This window comes from Silene latifolia, chromosome 10 (assembly GCF_048544455.1).
Source record: "Silene latifolia isolate original U9 population chromosome 10, ASM4854445v1, whole genome shotgun sequence".
Classification (NCBI taxonomy): Eukaryota; Viridiplantae; Streptophyta; class Magnoliopsida; order Caryophyllales; family Caryophyllaceae; genus Silene; species Silene latifolia.
In genome coordinates, this window is record NC_133535.1 from 95,673,602 (window position 1) to 95,692,247 (window position 18,646).

The 18,646-nt window shown below is 35.5% G+C and overlaps 1 non-coding gene across 1 annotated transcript; it reads left to right on the plus strand.

The window, feature by feature from the left end:
* The first annotated feature begins 9,793 nt into the window (after positions 1–9,793).
* On the plus strand, positions 9,794–9,899 carry LOC141609552 (small nucleolar RNA R71). The gene has a single exon (XR_012527472.1). It is a non-coding gene; the product is annotated as a small nucleolar RNA R71 (small nucleolar RNA).
* Positions 9,900–18,646: the final 8,747 nt, after the last annotated feature.

An 18,646-nucleotide genomic window follows, 5' to 3' on the forward strand; every position in this document is an offset into this window, starting at 1 on the left:
AACTTTGTCTTACTTCCATACTGCCCACTAGCCAATCCAATATCACCATCATCTACCAAGCGATTTGTTACACTACGCCCATCATCAACATTTGGCATAGGGGGTTCATCATACTTGGTACCACTACTCAAAGTGATGGCATTTGAGGTGTCATGAGTTTGTGCACCTTGAGGTGGTAATTGGCCTGGTTTTCTTTGAGCATTTGAGGTAGCATGTTGAGCAATTTGGGTCTCAAGCATTTTGATGCTAGCATCCCTAGCTTGGTCACTCTTTTGGACATAGGTAGCCAAGCTCTTTTGTGTCTCAACTACTTGTGCCATCAAAGCCTCCACCTTGCTCATTTGTTGGTTGATTTGTTTGGAATTAGATGATTGGCCTTGAACTTGTTGATTTTGGAAAGGTTGTTGAAAACCTTGTTGGAAATTTTGTAGGAATTGATTTCTTTGTCCTTGATTTTGGAAACCCGGTGGGGGTGCTTGGACTTGCCTTTGTTGTTGTGACACATTTTGAATTTGCTGTTGTGGGTTTAGAACATTGGTGCTTTTGTAGGAAAAATTTGGATGATACTTTATAGCTTCATTGTAAGTGTTGGAGAAAGGATTGAAATTGAAGGAAATGTAGATTCATATACATATTAACATACTCATATATGTCTAAATTAATTTGCCATAAAATTAAAACGGATTTTATGCATGCAAACAAATAATATAATAGAGGAGAAATCATGTCCTTTCATTGTGGATTTCGGATTTAAGGGCACAAAAGAGATCACCTTTCTCTTTTGATCTTGAGCTTTTCCTTATGGATGAACAAGATCTAAGTATAAGATCTCTCCCTAAGCTTTATACCCAAGGCTTAACACTTAATCTAATTAATATTATAAGTACTAGTATAATATTAATTTAGGAGAAAATTGAACCAAAAATATTATTTAACCCTTGAATATTTCGGTTTTTTTGAGAGAAGAATAGGAGGATTTTTCTTCTCACTAGAACTTATATTTTTGGATGATTAGTTGAATGAATAATAATACATCACCCTTAGTATATTATTAGGTAAAATTATAAGAAAAACAATGATGATTTTTCCTTCTCTAAACCGTGTAAGTGGAGAGGTTTAGGGGAGCCAATGCATGCCCATATTTGTCTTCACAAGGAGTAGTAGGGTTGCATGGCTACTAAAGCAAAACAATCATTATGTTTAGCTACTAATTAAACAATTAATTAGCTTAAACCTCTTCTTTTATTTCGGTCCATTTGGTAATATGGAATCCATATTATTTTTGTCAATTGTCAATATGTCACATGTCATATGTGACATAAATTTGCTATGTAATTTTTAACATATTAAAAATCAACGTATTAATAAAAATACGTCACATACAAAATTGACTTAGTAATTTCATAATTACTTGTGCCAAAAATTTTACCATTTTATAAATCACAACAGATTGTATTTATAATAATTCATTCAATTTAATTGTTACATTAACCAATTATTTCATCCGAGTAATGATACAATTCAATTACTCAGACCGTATCTTATTTAATCACATTTCAATATGATACGTAAATTTTACTTCCAAAATCGTCCGTCAATTTTCAAGAAATTTAATTAACTCGCAACATTATACGATTAATTAAATAATCAATTAAGAGTATTGCCCTTTAGGTATGACCTAGGGGTCAATCGATCACCACCGTCACACGACGTAATGTCAAACTCTAGTCGACCAATCATTACCGATATATGTTGACCAGTTGTGACAAAGAACAAAATTACTTCCCAATTGTATTCTATATAATGAGATTTAAACATGTGATCATCATGATCAACAGTCGTGATCGCATTATTGTCGGAGGACACATATTCCAACAATCTCCCACTTTTCCTCGACAAGTGTGCGTCACCAATTCTCTTGTCCTATTACTATCTCCCACTCAATGCAAGGTGTCTTTCAGGTCGTACTTGCAAGTGATCATATCGAGAGTGGTTTCCTCGATCCGGAGAATAACGATTGACCGGATTTATCCACTCTGGATGCCATCCGAGCGTGGCCACGCATTTCCAGTTCATTACTCCTCGAGTGGCCCTGAGATATTGTTATAACCCTGACTAGGGGTGGACAATTCCTATCGCACTCATTCCCTTCGACTAGCCACAGCCATCATAACCCAAAATATGCCCATTTGACCCCATTTACGAAGGTCGTAGTAACACAAATCAAAGTTAGTCTGAAACTGTGCCATCTTAGGAGAATAGTCTTTAGTCAAAAGAATCGACTCATTCGAATACTATAGTAGCTCTCGCCACGACCAGGCTATATAAATTTGCCAGAACTCTATAAGCGGTCATTAGGCCCGACAAAATGTTCCTAACAGTCTGCCTATGTGATCGACTAGTCATCTCACATGACTCTATGGCACTTGAACTTGCCATCAATCGCATCACACTCTAGTCACTTCGAGACGTCACCTCATATAAGCAACTATGGGCTAAAACAATGTTAATCCATGTTCACTTTAACGGGGTTCAATTGTCTCTACAACCCGTTTGGATATAACAATGTACAAGGTGAGTTAATAATAACTCAAACGACAAATGTCGACATCACACTCGGGTAGTCAATATCACATTACAACCTTGTGATGTATATCGTCAGTGTAAACACTCATTGACTGCAATAGAAGTTTAACATCCCATGTGTCCATGTGTTCAAACTTCTTACACTTGCATTTTCCTTCACATTCATGTTCTCTCTCATAGCATGAATCTTACCAAGTGCACATCAAGGTTCCCAACCTTGGTTTCGGTTCTTTAACTTGAAAGAACTTTCTTATCGATCATCTCATAACGAACGAATTTGCGATGAATAATACAACTTGTACCGATCAAGTATTCCATCCACACACAATGCACTAGGTATATGTTTTGTAGAATCTTGTAACAATTGACAAGATTATTTAGCTTAGCACTTCTCACAAGTCCTAGCTTTACTAGGAAAGATTGTTTTTGAATAACCTCTTATTCAACCAAGCATCTTTCCAAAACTTCTCATTTCTCTTTCTAGGCTTGAAAGATTTGGGATTCTCATAAATCCTCATATGTGCTCGGATTTTCTACAATATGTGCAACCTCTTGACACACAATAGAACATTCCGTCAAACACTGAAATCGCTCATCGGATTCTACTCGAGAATGTATGACGTTTCTATTATGGCTCACTAATCAATCATCATGCTCTTATGCATATGATTCATAATTGGACATGTACATGATTATTCTAATGGCGGAAACATTAGTTACTAATAATCATGAGATCAACCGTTTTTAGGTTCAATGAACTACCATGACTGCTAATGGTAATCCCATTTTCATTCATATGAATAACCTATGTATATGTTGATATGATGTGTATCTCTTAATACTAATCCAACATCCTTTGATGTAATTGGATTCATCACAGTCCATTTTCATCCAGAATTGAAAACTCAAAAGCTTCTTTATGAAAGAAGGTATTAGCTCGTCATTCTTTAATGAGTGATGAGTCGTAAAATTCAAAAGATGATAACTCCCACTAAATTCCATGTCTTCACATGAGAATTTCCTAACTCCCACTCAATTCTACACATTTCGAAATTGACTTCTCAATCGAAATTTATCAAGAATTGTAATATAAATTGCATTGCCAAGTTATTAGGATAAAACCATATATGTTCCCATCATATCCTTTCAAAATACCTATTTTGAAGTGGTCTCATCTCAACCTTACGGAAAGGGATTTTAAATCCCCAACACACTCATGTCATAATGATGTGTAGTAATGTCTTTATTCAAATATAAACAATATCTAGAATACGTCCTTCACAATTACCCTTTTGGAAGGAGGTTTAACCATTTCATAGGGAGGTTAAGCAATGACATTTGCGTGGTTAAAACTTTGGCCATTGAAGATATCGGTATATCAATCTTTGCAACTCGATCATAACTAGTATGTTACTTTGATTCATTTAGGCTCTTAAGTAAATCTCATGGTTGAAACTATTGGTCAAATGTTTCATAAACATAGTCAAAAACTTGTTAAGACTTTACATTAGTCATTTTATTCCAAAACTTTGTTATCTTGAGAATATACTCTTATGTTAACTACACTTGGTCTCTTTAGTCATATAGAATTAACTTGAGACCATAGATCTCATCTATTCGGCATACTATATAAATAGATATACCTTCATTCAAATCATTTTCTCTTGCGTAGATCTTCATTTACACAAGTACACAATTTAATCTTGCCTTGTGTGTTGTGTCCTCATTTTTCTCCCACTCTATCTTTAGAATAAATACACTAAACATTCAAAGATAGCATATGAGACACAAATTAATGATGTTGAAGCATAAGGAGAACTATCTCATGGATAGACTAATAGTTATTGATTTCATATGTGTACTTGGTGATTGACATTCCTTTAAGAGAGTTCATAGACTCAAAATCGCTTCATAAATGATCATACACAAGCCTTAAGCATGTGGACATATAATGAAACCCGTCATTATATTTGTCTATTAGATCACCTTTAAGTGAATAATCTTATGTTTCAAAACGCAAGCATTTTAAAGATGAAATTTAGAACATTAAAAGGATAAATGATAAAACGGGTGACTCGGGTTGCAAACCAAGTCACCATCATCCAAAATACAACTCATTATCCAAAATGCTTTTCCATGTCGAACACGGAAACTTAAAGTTCTAAAATCCAAAACATTACTTAAAATAAGACAATGAAAAACAAGGCTCCATAAAAGCTATCCTTAGCTTCTCCATGGTTTCTCATGCTTGTTTTTCTTTTCCCTTGTCTTTGCTTGGTGGAGGCCCTATTTACAATAAAAGGGAGATACATTATCACAACTTTGCATCATATTACCATAGTTGAATTTGAAACATAAAAGAAGGATAGTCATTTACCTACTGGAGTGATCTTTCCAGCTTTGATATCACCAAGGTATTTGGAAAAATTTCTTTTCCAATGACCCATGCCATTACAATAATGGCACTTATCAAGAGGACCCTTCTTGACTTTGGAGGTGCTAGCTTCACAAGACTTAGCTTTGGTGAATGTGGGAGCTTGCTTCTTGCCCTTTCTCCCATTCTTCTTGAACTTCCCCTTACTCTTTGTGCTTATGTTAAGCACATCCTTGGGAGGGTTCACATTTAACCCCATGTCCCTCTCGGCTTGCACAAGTAATTTGTGCAACTCCTCAAGAGACACATCCTTGTCTTGCATGTTGAAATTCACCCGGAATTGCACATATGCCTTGACTTTGGACAAGGAGTGTAGAATCCTATCTACGATGAGTTCTTTGGGGATTTCAACCTTTTGAATTTTCAAGGTCTCAACAAGCTGCATGAGTTTGAGCACATGAGGGCTAACCTTTTGGCCCTCTTTGAAGTCGAGATCAAAGAATGCCGCGGCCGCCTCATATTGGACGATCCGCGGAGTTTGTGAAAACATGGTCACAAGTTTGGAGTAAATCTCATTAGCATTGCCCATTTTAAAGGCTCTCCTTTGGAGGTCCGCCTCCATCGCAAATATCAAGACATTTTTCATTGCGGCGGACTCCTTTTGGTAAGCCTCATATGCTTCCCTAGTGGCCGCGGTGGACCTAGTGGAGGGTTCGGGTGGAGAGGCCTCGGTAAGGTAACGAAGCTTGTCGTCACCTTCGGCGGCTAATTTGAGTTGGGCATCCCATTCGGAGAAATTTGACCCATTCTTTTCAAGTTTACATCGATCCATGAAGGATCGGAGCCAAGACGAACTAGCGAGAGGTGTAGCATTAGGAGTTGGTGTTGCCATTTGTTATGAAAAAGAAGTGGTCTACAAAACAAAATATAAGGAGTAAAACAATTGTCGTTTTAATAATACTCGTAAAAATGTATGATTTAAACAAGTTATATGCATTTTTCTAGTGACCTCTACCCAACTAGATAAATGATTCCAAGACCCAAATTCATATCGACTTAGGCACGGTGGGGCCGATACATCCCTTATCAATATAACTCGGTGGATTAACGTTTAATCGATTCTACTTTTAGAACTCTTGGTCGATAATATTACATTAACAATTATCTATAGCCCAAAACACATCGACAAGGGCACGGTGGGGCCGATACATCCCTTATCAAATACTTTTGTTGAGTTCAATCCAAATTTCGAATAAATGTGTCCATGATCCAAACCCACATTAACTTGGGCACGGTGGGGCTGATACATCCCTCATCAACATGAATTCGGTGGATTAACATTCATCACCCACTTCCCCTATGTAACAAGGTTTGTACCCCGGTGTGGCCGAGTGCACTCCCTCACGAAATAGGTTTTCATGGTTTCTACTATTTGGTAAGGCTATGTCTCAATTGATAGTTTTAGCGAGAGGTCATGTCAATTTATTATCTATCACGTTTTAAGTGAACTAAAGCGGTGAACTACGATAATTCTAATTGACACGGTCGATAAACTCGATAAAAAGAAAATGCATGTTTAGTTATGGCGATTTAGCGATGCATGTGACATAAAATAAAATGCAAGCATAAAGATAAATAAATCCTAGTATGGCCTTTCCTAAAATAGAAAAACTATTTAACTATTACATATTCGGAAACCAACTCCATTGGTCCCTCGAACTTCGGTTGTGGCACACATCTCGAGGTAACACCGTCTTTATGTATCGCCATTCTTGAAGAAATCCGTCTTTTGGAACTCCGGAATGAATAAAATTACATAATAAATTACATAATTTCCTATTATACATTTGTAACTAAAATAAAATAAATCTATTAAATTACAAAACGGTGATACGAGATCACAATAAAAATTACAACCGAATCGATATTCCCATACATTTCGGGAAATACCAATTAAAATCTAAGGCCATACTAAGTAAAATTACATAATTCAAAAATTACATAAATTAAAATTATGACAATCATAAAGAAAATGCAGCATTATAATATGTATGAACATGCTCAATTTTAATGCTAAATCGCCTTTAATTAGCCAATATCGTATATTACTCGGTTTTTACGGATTTGCGTGATTTCAACATTTTATAATCACAAAAATACATAAACTCATATTTATGCATAAGTTAATTACCCTAACTTTTTAGGACTCAAAATTTAGTCTTCACTAATAATTTGACCATAATTAACCCATATTTTATAGAATTGTTCATAAATGGACTAAAAATTACAAAATAAGCTATTAAACTTCAAATAAATCACAAAATTTCAAATAAATTCAAAATTTGAAATTTAAACTCATGAACATTCTGGAAAAATTCCATGACACTCATAATGTTCAAAATCTTAGGTTAAAAATTTCGAAATTTTTCCGAAAAAACAATGTTGCGGTTTATCGATTTTTAATAAAATAATCATAAAAACATGGAAAAATTATTTTCATTAACTTTTCAATTTTAGATCTGAAAAATATAATAAAATGCAACATTAGACGTTTTTCCTAAGTCATAGATTATGTTTTATTAATTTTCCACTAATAATGTCACTATTTATGCTATTTTTCTTCAAAAATTCATAAATCATGCAAAAAGACTTCTTTATAGCCAATTATTTTACACACATCTTGTAAAATTGCATGTGACAACATATTAATTTTCTATGACCAGATTCGAAATTTAACTCATATTAACCTATTTTTCACTTAAATCCGAATTTAATAATGAAAAATTCATTTTTCGAGCATAACTAGTCCAAAAATTATGAAAATTTACAGGTTATCTCAAAAATAATATATGTGACAACATATCCAAAAATCAACTTAAAATTCGAAGTATAGCTAATTTTAGACCAAAAATGACATTTTTACTCATAAAATCACATTTAAATGCCATTATTGTAAATTATGAACAATAAAAATCCGAAAAATAACCAAAATATCCCAAAACACTTTAGGACCAGAAATATTAACATGCATGTAATAATTTCGTGATATATCATAATAACACAAATTTTACAAGTTTTATTTGTTATTCTTATAACTCGGAAAAACTTTTAACCAATTTGCATGCAAACAACCGTGGCTCTTGATACCGATTGAAGGAAATGTAGATTCATATACATATTAACATACTCATATAAGTCTAAATTAATTTGCCATAAAATTAAAACGGATTTTATGCATGCAAACAAATAATATAATAGAGGAGAAATCATGTCCTTACATTGTGGATTTCGGATTTAAGGGCACAAAAGAGATCACCTTTCTCTTTTGATCTTGAGCTTTTCCTTATGGATGAACAAGATCTAAGTATAAGATCTCTCCCTAAGCTTTATACCCAAGGCTTAACACTTAATCTAATTAATATTATAAGTACTAGTATAATATTAATTTAGGAGAAAATTGAACCAAAAATATTATTTAACCCTTGAATATTTCGGTTTTTATGAGAGAAGAATAGGAGGATTTTTCTTCTCACTAGAACTTATATTTTTGGATGATTAGTTGAATGAATAATAATACATCACCCTTAGTATATTATTAGGTAAAATTATAAGAAAAACAATGATGATTTTTCCTTCTCTAAACCGTGTAAGTGGAGAGGTTTAGGGGAGCCAATGCATGCCCATATTTGTCTTCACAAGGAGTAGTAGGGTTGCATGGCTACTAAAGCAAAACAATCATTATGTTTAGCTACTAATTAAACAATTAATTAGCTTAAACCTCTTCTTTTATTTCGGTCCATTTGGTAATATGGAATCCATATTATTTTTGTCAATTGTCAATATGTCACATGTCATATGTGACATAAATTTGCTATGTAATTTTTAACATATTAAAAATCAACGTATTAATAAAAATACGTCACATACAAAATTGACTTAGTAATTTCATAATTACTTGTGCCAAAAATTTTACCATTTTATAAATCACAACAGATTGTATTTATAATAATTCATTCAATTTAATTGTTACATTAACCAATTATTTCATCCGAGTAATGATACAATTCAATTACTCAGACCGTATCTTATTTAATCACATTTCAATATGATACGTAAATTTTACTTCCAAAATCGTCCGTCAATTTTCAAGAAATTTAATTAACTCGCAACATTATACGATTAATTAAATAATCAATTAAGAGTATTGCCCTTTAGGTATGACCTAGGGGTCAATCGATCACCACCGTCACACGACAAAGAATGTCAAACTCTAGTCGCAATCATTACCGATATATGTTGACCATTGCTTGACAAGAACAAAATTACTTCCCAATTGTATTCTATATAATGAGATTTAAACATGTGATCATCATGATCAACAGTCGTGATCGCATTATTGTCGGAGGACACATATTCCAACAGAAATTTTGCCTAAAGCTTTGGTAGGCATTCACTTGCTCAATTGTAATCCTAAACGTTTGTGCAACATGCCCCGCACCTCCACAACCTTCACACACAACGATTTGGCTAGTGGCATTGACTTGTTCATGAGATTGTGATGAACTTGATCCTCGATTGTCCATTTGGTGTTGGAGAAGGGCCACTTGAGCTTTCAAAAGTGTTATGCTTTGATCTTCTTCATTGGCCTTCAATGAGGCACTATGAGAGTTGACATATTGGGAGTCATGTACCACCATGGATTCAATGGTGGAATGAGCAAATTCCACAACAATTTGTTCGAACCTCCCATTGTTGGCGGAGTCTAAAACTCGGTGAAGCTCGTCACAACAACCATTATAGAATGTGAATGTGATTGCAAGGAACCATGGATCCAACCCATGATGGGGGTATTGTCTTTGTATTTCCTTATATCTCTCTTATGCCTCAAACAAGCTTTCATTACCATTTTGACGGAATCCCATGATTTTGCTTCTCAATTGTTGGGTCTTTTCCGGTGGAAATACTTTTTGGTAGAATGCGAGAGCCAAGGTATCCCAATTGGTAATCCCTATTGTGGTCCTATCAAGGCTATTGATCCACAACTTGGCTTTGTCGGTCATTGGAAAAGGGAAAAGTATCTCCCTTATTTGATCTTGTGTCACCCAATGTAACAATCGGAAGTCTAAGGAAAGAAAACAAACATAGTATGAGTGTAAGACAACCACGATAGGTGTACAAGTGTGTACAAGTCGAGTAAGGAGAGGTGTACAACTGTAATAAATTACTTTCGTTGAAGGAACTCGCGCGTGACGAGTGATTAGGGTGAGAACCATATTGGCACGATGAGAGCGAGTGCTTGGAAAGAGACTTGAAGGAATACTAGGAAAGGAGAGTGTGAGGCGAATTTCGGGGACGAAGTTAATTTTAAGGGGGGAAAATTGTAATACCCGGATATTTTGGGACCCACAAAGGACTCTTGGGATGCGTGAGGGGACCCTCCGACTTGGTGAGACCACCGGAAGTAAAGGATGACCATATACTATACCAAGTAGAACCTATACTAGACCTAGTAAGACTCCCAGTGGACCGAGTAAAGCTTCTAGTGAATCTAGTGACTGGCACTCAGTCGAGTAAGGCGAATACTCGACCGAGTGAGTGGCACTCGGTCAAGTGAACCGGTCACTCGGTCGAGTGGCACTGTGCAACACCCGATAAAACTTATTTCGGGATTCTATCTTATCCAAACCTCGTATCTCTTTCATTCTTCTTCTCCTTCGCCCAAAATACTCTCCCCTCTCTCTAGCATGATCCCCAAGTCTCTCCCATGACCTTCAAACTTTGATTTGAAGATGAAACCTTCACCTAATCCCCGATCTACCATGGTAAGTCGATTTCCCACCTTTCCCTTTTGTCTTATTTTAACCCTAACTTTTAGGGGTTTGGTTATGGGTAATTAGTTAGTAATTGGTATGGGTAATATAAGTAATTAATGGGTGATAATAGGGGTTTTATATTGTATAATAACGTAGGATGTATTGTGATGGTATTATGTGAATTGTTTAGGAGGAGACGGTTTTATAAGGCGGAATCAATGAAACCGTGCTCCCCGACAACGACGCCAAAATTTGATAGGCTTATCGCGCACCTAACAAAGATAAATATCCTAAGCTTAACTAAAAAATAAATGAATGTAGTTAGGGAAGTAGGGGTCGATCTAAGGAGACGGGGAATACAATAATAATAGCTATGAATAGAATTCTAACAAAGTTGGTCACAAATTGTTTTGGTTTGGTTTGATTAAAGTAACAACGATTATGAAACAAGATAAGTTGCAAACAAATATGATTAAACATCTAGGGAATGGGGTTACACATGTGATTAGCATAAAATGATGTCAAATTAGAAGAACCTATGATCAATTGTTGTTTAGGTTTTAAGTAATTTCCTGTGGCCTATTACCTAACCATAGAACGATTACTAACGAGCTCTGGCACAAATTAGATCAGACTATCATAACATGCTTTGCCTAATTATAATCCCGACTTTCACTCTTAGGAAAAGAATAACAAATCAATCAACGATTATGGCCAACAATCAAAGATTAACAATAAGAACAAGCATGTATATAAACAACAAATTTGACAATAGTGTTCTTCAATATAACAAAAATAAAATTTTAACCAAACATGGCTTCCACGCCCCTAGATTAGAAACCTACTCACACATATTAACGATAAAATTAACAATAACTACGAATATAAGCATAAACATGATGGACGATAAAAATAATTAGAAGTAAAATGATAAAATAAATTAGGGGCAGAAATTACCAACTTGAAGAAAATAAGAACAAGAACTTGAAGAAAATAAGAACAATATAACCCGGAAATCAACTTGAAATAACGCGAACGATTGTTGCAAACGATTACAAACTAAATTATTAAACTAGGGTTTTGATGTGAAAACTGAAATGTAAATTATTGGGTGATGAACTAAGACGGAATACAACAGTTTATATAGGAAAAGGAGAGGAAGACGAAGTGTTTGGCATTGAGGTTCCCATCCCCAGTACCCCAGAGACACATCCCCGATCGGGGACGCAACTCCTCAGCTTTCCTTCGCCAATTTCTCATCTACAAGCTATGGTCATGCTTCCCCTAGAGGTAGGGGACATATCTTCGACAGGGGACATAGCAATGTGATTTTGGAGCAAATTTATTTAATAATTCCAATGATTCACATCCCCTAGGGGTAAAGGACGTGCATGGGGACACGTGAAACTCCCTTATAGCATCATAGCTTGCCTCATCACTTCATCAAATATAATTCCTTCTTTTTGGGATGCGTGAAACTTCCCAAAACGCCCTTTGATGGCCAAGACTCGTTCTTCATAGCCTCGTGATAATCGGTGGATGCCAAAATGGTAAGAATAAACCACGAAATGCTTTATTTCCTACAAAACACAACCAATACCTGCAAAGCACCTAGAACACGAAATTAGCTCATAAAAACACTTTGTAAAGTGCAAATGTCAAGTAAAAATGAGCTAAAAGAGGGGTGAAAATCATATAAAAATACGACACATCAACGCCAAGCTCGATCAAGCAGGGTGCCCCTTGCTCGTGTAAACAAGAGCAATATTTTGGAAGATGAATTATATGATGCATTATCAAACATCTATATATATATATATATATATATATATATATATATATATATATAGAGGCAAGATCCGGTGAGTCCACCTATATATTTGAGTCCATGAGTCCATAAAACAATATCACGCACTATACAAAACAATATCACGAATTTTTTTTTCAAATTTTTTTTTTCGGAAATTTTTTTTTTTCAATTTTTTTTTTCGAATTTTTTTTTTTTTTTCGCTGTGATATTGTTTAGTATAACGTGTGATATTGTATTACAAAACAATATCACGATTTTTTTTTTCATTTTTTTTTCGAAAAAGTTTTTTTTTTTTTTTTTATGTGTAAGTTGTGATATTGTTTAGTGTAACGTGTGATATTGTATTACAAAACAATATCACGACTTTTTTTTGGAATTTTTTTTTTCAAATTTTTTTTTTTCGATTTTTTTTTTTTTAATATAAGCTGTGATATTGTTTAATATAAAGTGTGATATTGTATCATGGACTCACGGACTCAAAAAGATAGGGTGGACTCATGTGATCCTAATTCTATATATATATATATATATATATATATATATATATATATATATATATATATATATATATATATATATAGAGAGAGAGAGAGAGAGAGAGAGAGAGAGATCAAGTGAGTCCACCATATCCTTATAAGTCCATAAGTCCTCATCTCAGCCCTTGGATGAAGAAGATGGATGGCGAAGATGAACCTCCAAAAAAGGTGGTTAAGGGCCTAATTTCACACACTTTGAACTCCTTCACTAATCCACCCTAATTAATGAGTGTAACTTTAGTCAAAAATATTGTAACTTCTTACAAGTATAACTTCAGTGTTTTTACAAGTGTAACTTTAATACTCAATAGCGTAACTTCAGTGTTTTACAAGTATAACTTTAATCCAAAATAGTGCAACTTTATACTAAAAAGTGATTTTGATGGATATTTTTTAAACTTTTTATATTTTTAAGACAAGTTTACGATATTTCAGTATTTTTTAGAGTGCAACTTTAGTGTTTTACGAGTGTAACTTTAATAAAAAAAAAAGCGTAACTTTAAACAAAAAAATGAGTTTGACAAATATTTTTTTGACTTTTTGTAATTTTAAGACAAGTTTACGACATTTCAGTATTTTTTAGAATATAACTTCAGTGTTTTAGGAGTATAACTTTAATCCAAAATAGTGCAACTTTATACTAACAAGTGATTTTGACGTATATTTTTTTGACCTTTTGTAATTTTAAGACAAGTTTACGACATTTCACTATTTTTTAGAGTGTAACTTCAGTGTTTTACGAGTGTAACTTTAATCCAAAATAGTGCAACTTTATACTAAAAAGTGATTTTTTTTTTACTTTTTGTAATTTTAAGACAAGTGTATGACATTTCAGTAGTATTTAGAGTGTAACTGTAATACCCCGTATTTTTATATAATCGATTAAACGGATATTATTATATATTAGTTATTATACATTTTATATTGGTTGCATCGTAATATCGTGAATGTTATTAAGTCGGGTTTATATCGTATATGTTGAGTCGGGTTACATCACATTTTGTCTTTTGGGTCAAGAATCGTATCACCCATTTACCCATCTACATTTACCCAATTACCATACCCGTTTAACCCATTTGCCTTACCCGGAACATGTAACCACCATTTACCCTAAACCTAATCTAAGAGCCGCTCACCCTCTCCCTCTCCCCTCTTTTCGACGCACACCAACACACACACACACGATCGCGGGAGGCGAGTGAGCGTGAGCGTGACGGTGTATCGAGAGTCGGCGAGGAGTGGTTGTTGGTGGTTCGAGTCGTCGGCGGTGGTTGTACGAGCGGCCGTCGTAGGTAAGCACAACCCTTTCCCTTTTACATTGGTTGTTTTAATTCGGGTCGCAGGGGTGGTTTAAGGGCTTGGTGGTGGTTGTCGTTGAGGGTAGTGGTTAGAGGGGATGGAGTCGAGCCTGATGGCGGTGGTTTAGGTGGCTGACGGTGTTCGTGGTGGTGGCAGTAGCGGTATTGATAGAGGGGATGCGATTTGGGGTCGGGTTAGAAGCGGCGAGGGTAGGACGTTGGGGTGGCGCCACCGTGGACTCGGGAGAGGTCGAGCCGGTGGTGCCACGTGTGTCAGGGTCGCGGGACGACAGTCGTGGTGGTGGTGGTGGTTCGGTGAGGCGTCAGTGGTGAAGCAGGGTGGTTGTTGCGAGTTATTAGGGCTGCGGAGGTGGTTGACGCGGCTAGGGCCGTGAACCAGGCCGCTTAATGGCTATGGTTCGACTCGCCACCTGAGTCGACCTGTTGGTGGTGGTCGGCGACGCCGGGCTGGCCGGTGTCATGGCCTGGTGGTTGTCGATGTTAGGGGGTGGCGTGTGAGGCGAGTGTGAGGTCGGGAATGGAGCGCATGCGTGTCTTGTGTCGGGTTCATTGCGTGAATTCGTTGCGATTTGCTTTGAGTACGAATTGTGAGTTGGGAATTATTTTAGGAAACTTCCATTTCGGAAAGGTTTCCATAAATAGTAACCTTCTATTTTGGGAAGTATTGCTATTTTAGGAAACATCTATTTTGGGAGATTTCTATATTTAGTAACCTTGCTATTTTTGGGAACGGGAATAGTTGCAAGTAAATTAATTATTGTACGTATATGTTAGGTGACGAGTTTCGAGTGGAGTACCTTTAAAGCATCTGCTTATCTGTCTGCTGCTATCTTTGAGGTAGGGAAATACACTTGACTTATCAGCGTTGTTAAATTGTGTTGACTTGTTGTGTTTCATATGACCAAGCTGTGAACGTTGACTTGTTTCGTGGTTGTTGATTTATGTTATGATTCATATCTTTGGAATGTGGTTGATCAATTGATCGTGTTGAGTATGTTATCACAACATTTGGTAGCTGGCATGATTTCATTCATTGATATACATATTGTGTTGCGTTGATTACTGTTGAGCATTTCATATGTATTGGAGTTGGAAGATGGTGTGGTAGTGACGATGTTGAGATACGATGTGATGTTGTGGTAAGGCCCAGGCTGGTTCTACAGGACTTGCCCTGGTGTCCTCACCGTTGAGTGGTATATCGACGACGTCGATTGTTGTGCCTACGGGGATCGGTATAGCCGGGCGTTCCGGGTTATGAGATATGAGTTGAGATGGAGATGGAGGTGACGGAGGAGCATGCATATCATATTTTGTTGTTTCATTGTATTCCCTACTCAACCTCGTGGTTGACCCTGTGTATTCGTGAACACCTGTGATGATCCAAATATTGGTGAGCAGACTTGACAGGTTTATGAGATAGGATGGGAGCTTGAGGCGTGAGACACTGGATCAGAAGACTTAGTAGCTAGATCATTATTTAGAAGACTTTCAGTTTTATTTATGTTACTTCTTTGTAATTTGATGTAAAAGAGGTTTTGTAATAATTAAGTTAAAGCAATTATATAATTTGCCTTGGAGTTTAATTTGTTATTCACTACCTCGGGAAACCGAGATGGTAATAGTCCGGTTTATTAGGGAATGTCTTGCTAAAGGCTCCTTCATAAATCGAGGTGTTACAAAGTGGTATCAGAGAGAACGATCCTCAGGCCTAAACCAATGAACCCAATGAACATAGGATGTGTCTAAATAAAATGAACCCCTGGGTAAGAACTGTTAGGAGCTCACAGTGCGGTTAAGAAGGCGCCCTTAATACGTGCTCTTTTGCCCTCTCAGTTTTGAACCAGGTAACCCGAGAGAAATCGAGTGAATGGGGTAGTTAGAAGGAAAACCTTGGATATAATCGAGTGGATGTACACCTTGAGACCCATATATTCTAACCATGCTGCAGGACAACGTTACGGTAAGTATTTTGTATGAATGATGGCGTGATCATAAGATGTTGTGGAGATGAGAAATAAAATTTTCGTGTTCAGGTTTATAATCAATGAAGTGTTGGATTGTGGTAATCGCGAGCGTGAAAATAATTGCGAATTGATGATATTTATCTGGATGGATGTTGAATGATGTGTTGATAGTACTATTATGTCTAGTGATATGCGGTTATGTGATCCCGAAGCCATGCTAGTATAGTATTGTGATAGTAATGAGAAACACTATTGAATTGCATGTTCCTAGTCATAGCAATCGTGATTTAGATGTAAGGAGTAGATCGAGATGCGAAGGGATTCTATGGGGTAGATGTTACAAAGGTACACAGTGTGAGATTTAAGTTAGGATGGGTTAGTATCGATAGTGTGGTTGTAAGAACTTGGAACATAATAAATGAATGACCTAGTGCTGAAACACGTTTTGTTTGATTTTACTCTCTAATTGATCTTACTGCCATTCGTTTTCTGTTTATCGCCTATGGATGAAAATTTTATGGGAGGTAGCCTGGTGAGTTAGCTTTCATTTGGCATTGGTTTCATGTTCATAGGATATACGGTTAGGAGTAATAAACATTTTAGTGGTCTATGGTCAGAAAGTTCCTGTACAATTATGTTTCGACCAACAATTTTGTAAAATTTCTCATTTAATTTGTACTCATGATTATTGCATAATTCCAATTGGAGTGATTAGAATACTCGCACGTGTTTTCAGATTAATAAGCCACGAAAATTCTTGATACATCAATATTAAAAGGTAAGTTTTGCAAACTGACCCAAGTTTCGGACCAATTGTTGTTACATGCTGTTTGGACCAACGGAGTTTTAAAATGCTTTAAAAATTGGATTCTTGAGCTTTGGACCTCATTCTTTTTCTCACGTATTATTAACTCTCTGTATGTTATAAAAATTAATATAACTCAAGTTTTCGTTGAACGGTTATTTATTCGTGATTTTTGGAAGTTACAACGGGAATCATAACTTTTAAAATGTGAATTCTATGTTGAGTTTTCATACAGTTGTTGATTATTTCATGAGCCTTATTAATGTGAATTTATAATGTTCTTATATGATGATAGTATCACGCATATTCACTGGTTATGTATCTTAACAAGTGATAACAATTAAAGTTTAGTTTATAACATTGTTGGCATGATAGTATTTGTGAAATTGAATAGCTGAATATGATTCTTAATCAAAGGTGACATGTTTTATACGAGTTCAGTTGTTTGCGTACCTTAGATGTTGTCATGTCGTAATGTCTCTTGTTGTTCATAATCTCTGTAATGGCCGGAATTCGTGACCTAAACTAGTGAGTGAGTAAATGGTTGTATGGACATGTCAATAAGATCATGTGATTGTGATGGATAGTAGTGGTAGATCTATTTTCTGTGATACGTTTACAAATGTGAGAAGTTTCTTAAATTGTTTTATTATTTTTACTCTCGCTCGTTCATGGTCCATAATTGATCATCAAATTTGCTTAATTACATACATGTTCATTGCCCTCGTGCCTACTCTATCCCAACACCAACTTTGATTATGAAGACCATTAGTTAGTGAGCTATTTTCGTCATATGCGAGGACGTGGTTGAGTTTTATTTTGTTTATCGAGGTAACACGATATTACCGTCCCTAATACTTTTATTATTGTTCGGGATTATATGTGTATGTGTCATTATTTGTCATCGTTTTATGATATCAATTTATACATGGTAATTGTGAATTTCTGATGATTGTCATTATTTTGGTTTGCAATTATATAAGTACGTATTATATATCTTATTGTCAAGAGGGGGATTTTGGTGAGATGGGTTTGGGTATATTCGAATGACATATATGATTGGTTGAGCACAAGGATTGGAAATCTATAAGTTTGTAAAGGAAACAATTAGATTTGGTAATGGTTTGCAGTAATGGCTTTTCGTTTGGTTGCTAGGAGATAATGGAAGTACTACGTATTAATTAAGATTGTGTTGTGCTATTGATTCTCATAATGTGGAGCTTAAGTTATACTACGATATACCGTGTGGACTTTGGCCTTGAGTTGCGCCTTATTTTATTCGGATTTTCATATATTGATTTTTGGTTCGTATTGTATTTAAATTGTCTAATCTTTGACCTGACTCGTGGGTGAGTAGCTTAGAGTTTTATTCTAGGTGTTGAGCACAGTTCTTTGAACCTTTGACAATATCGATATTGAAATTGAGATGGAAATTGGTT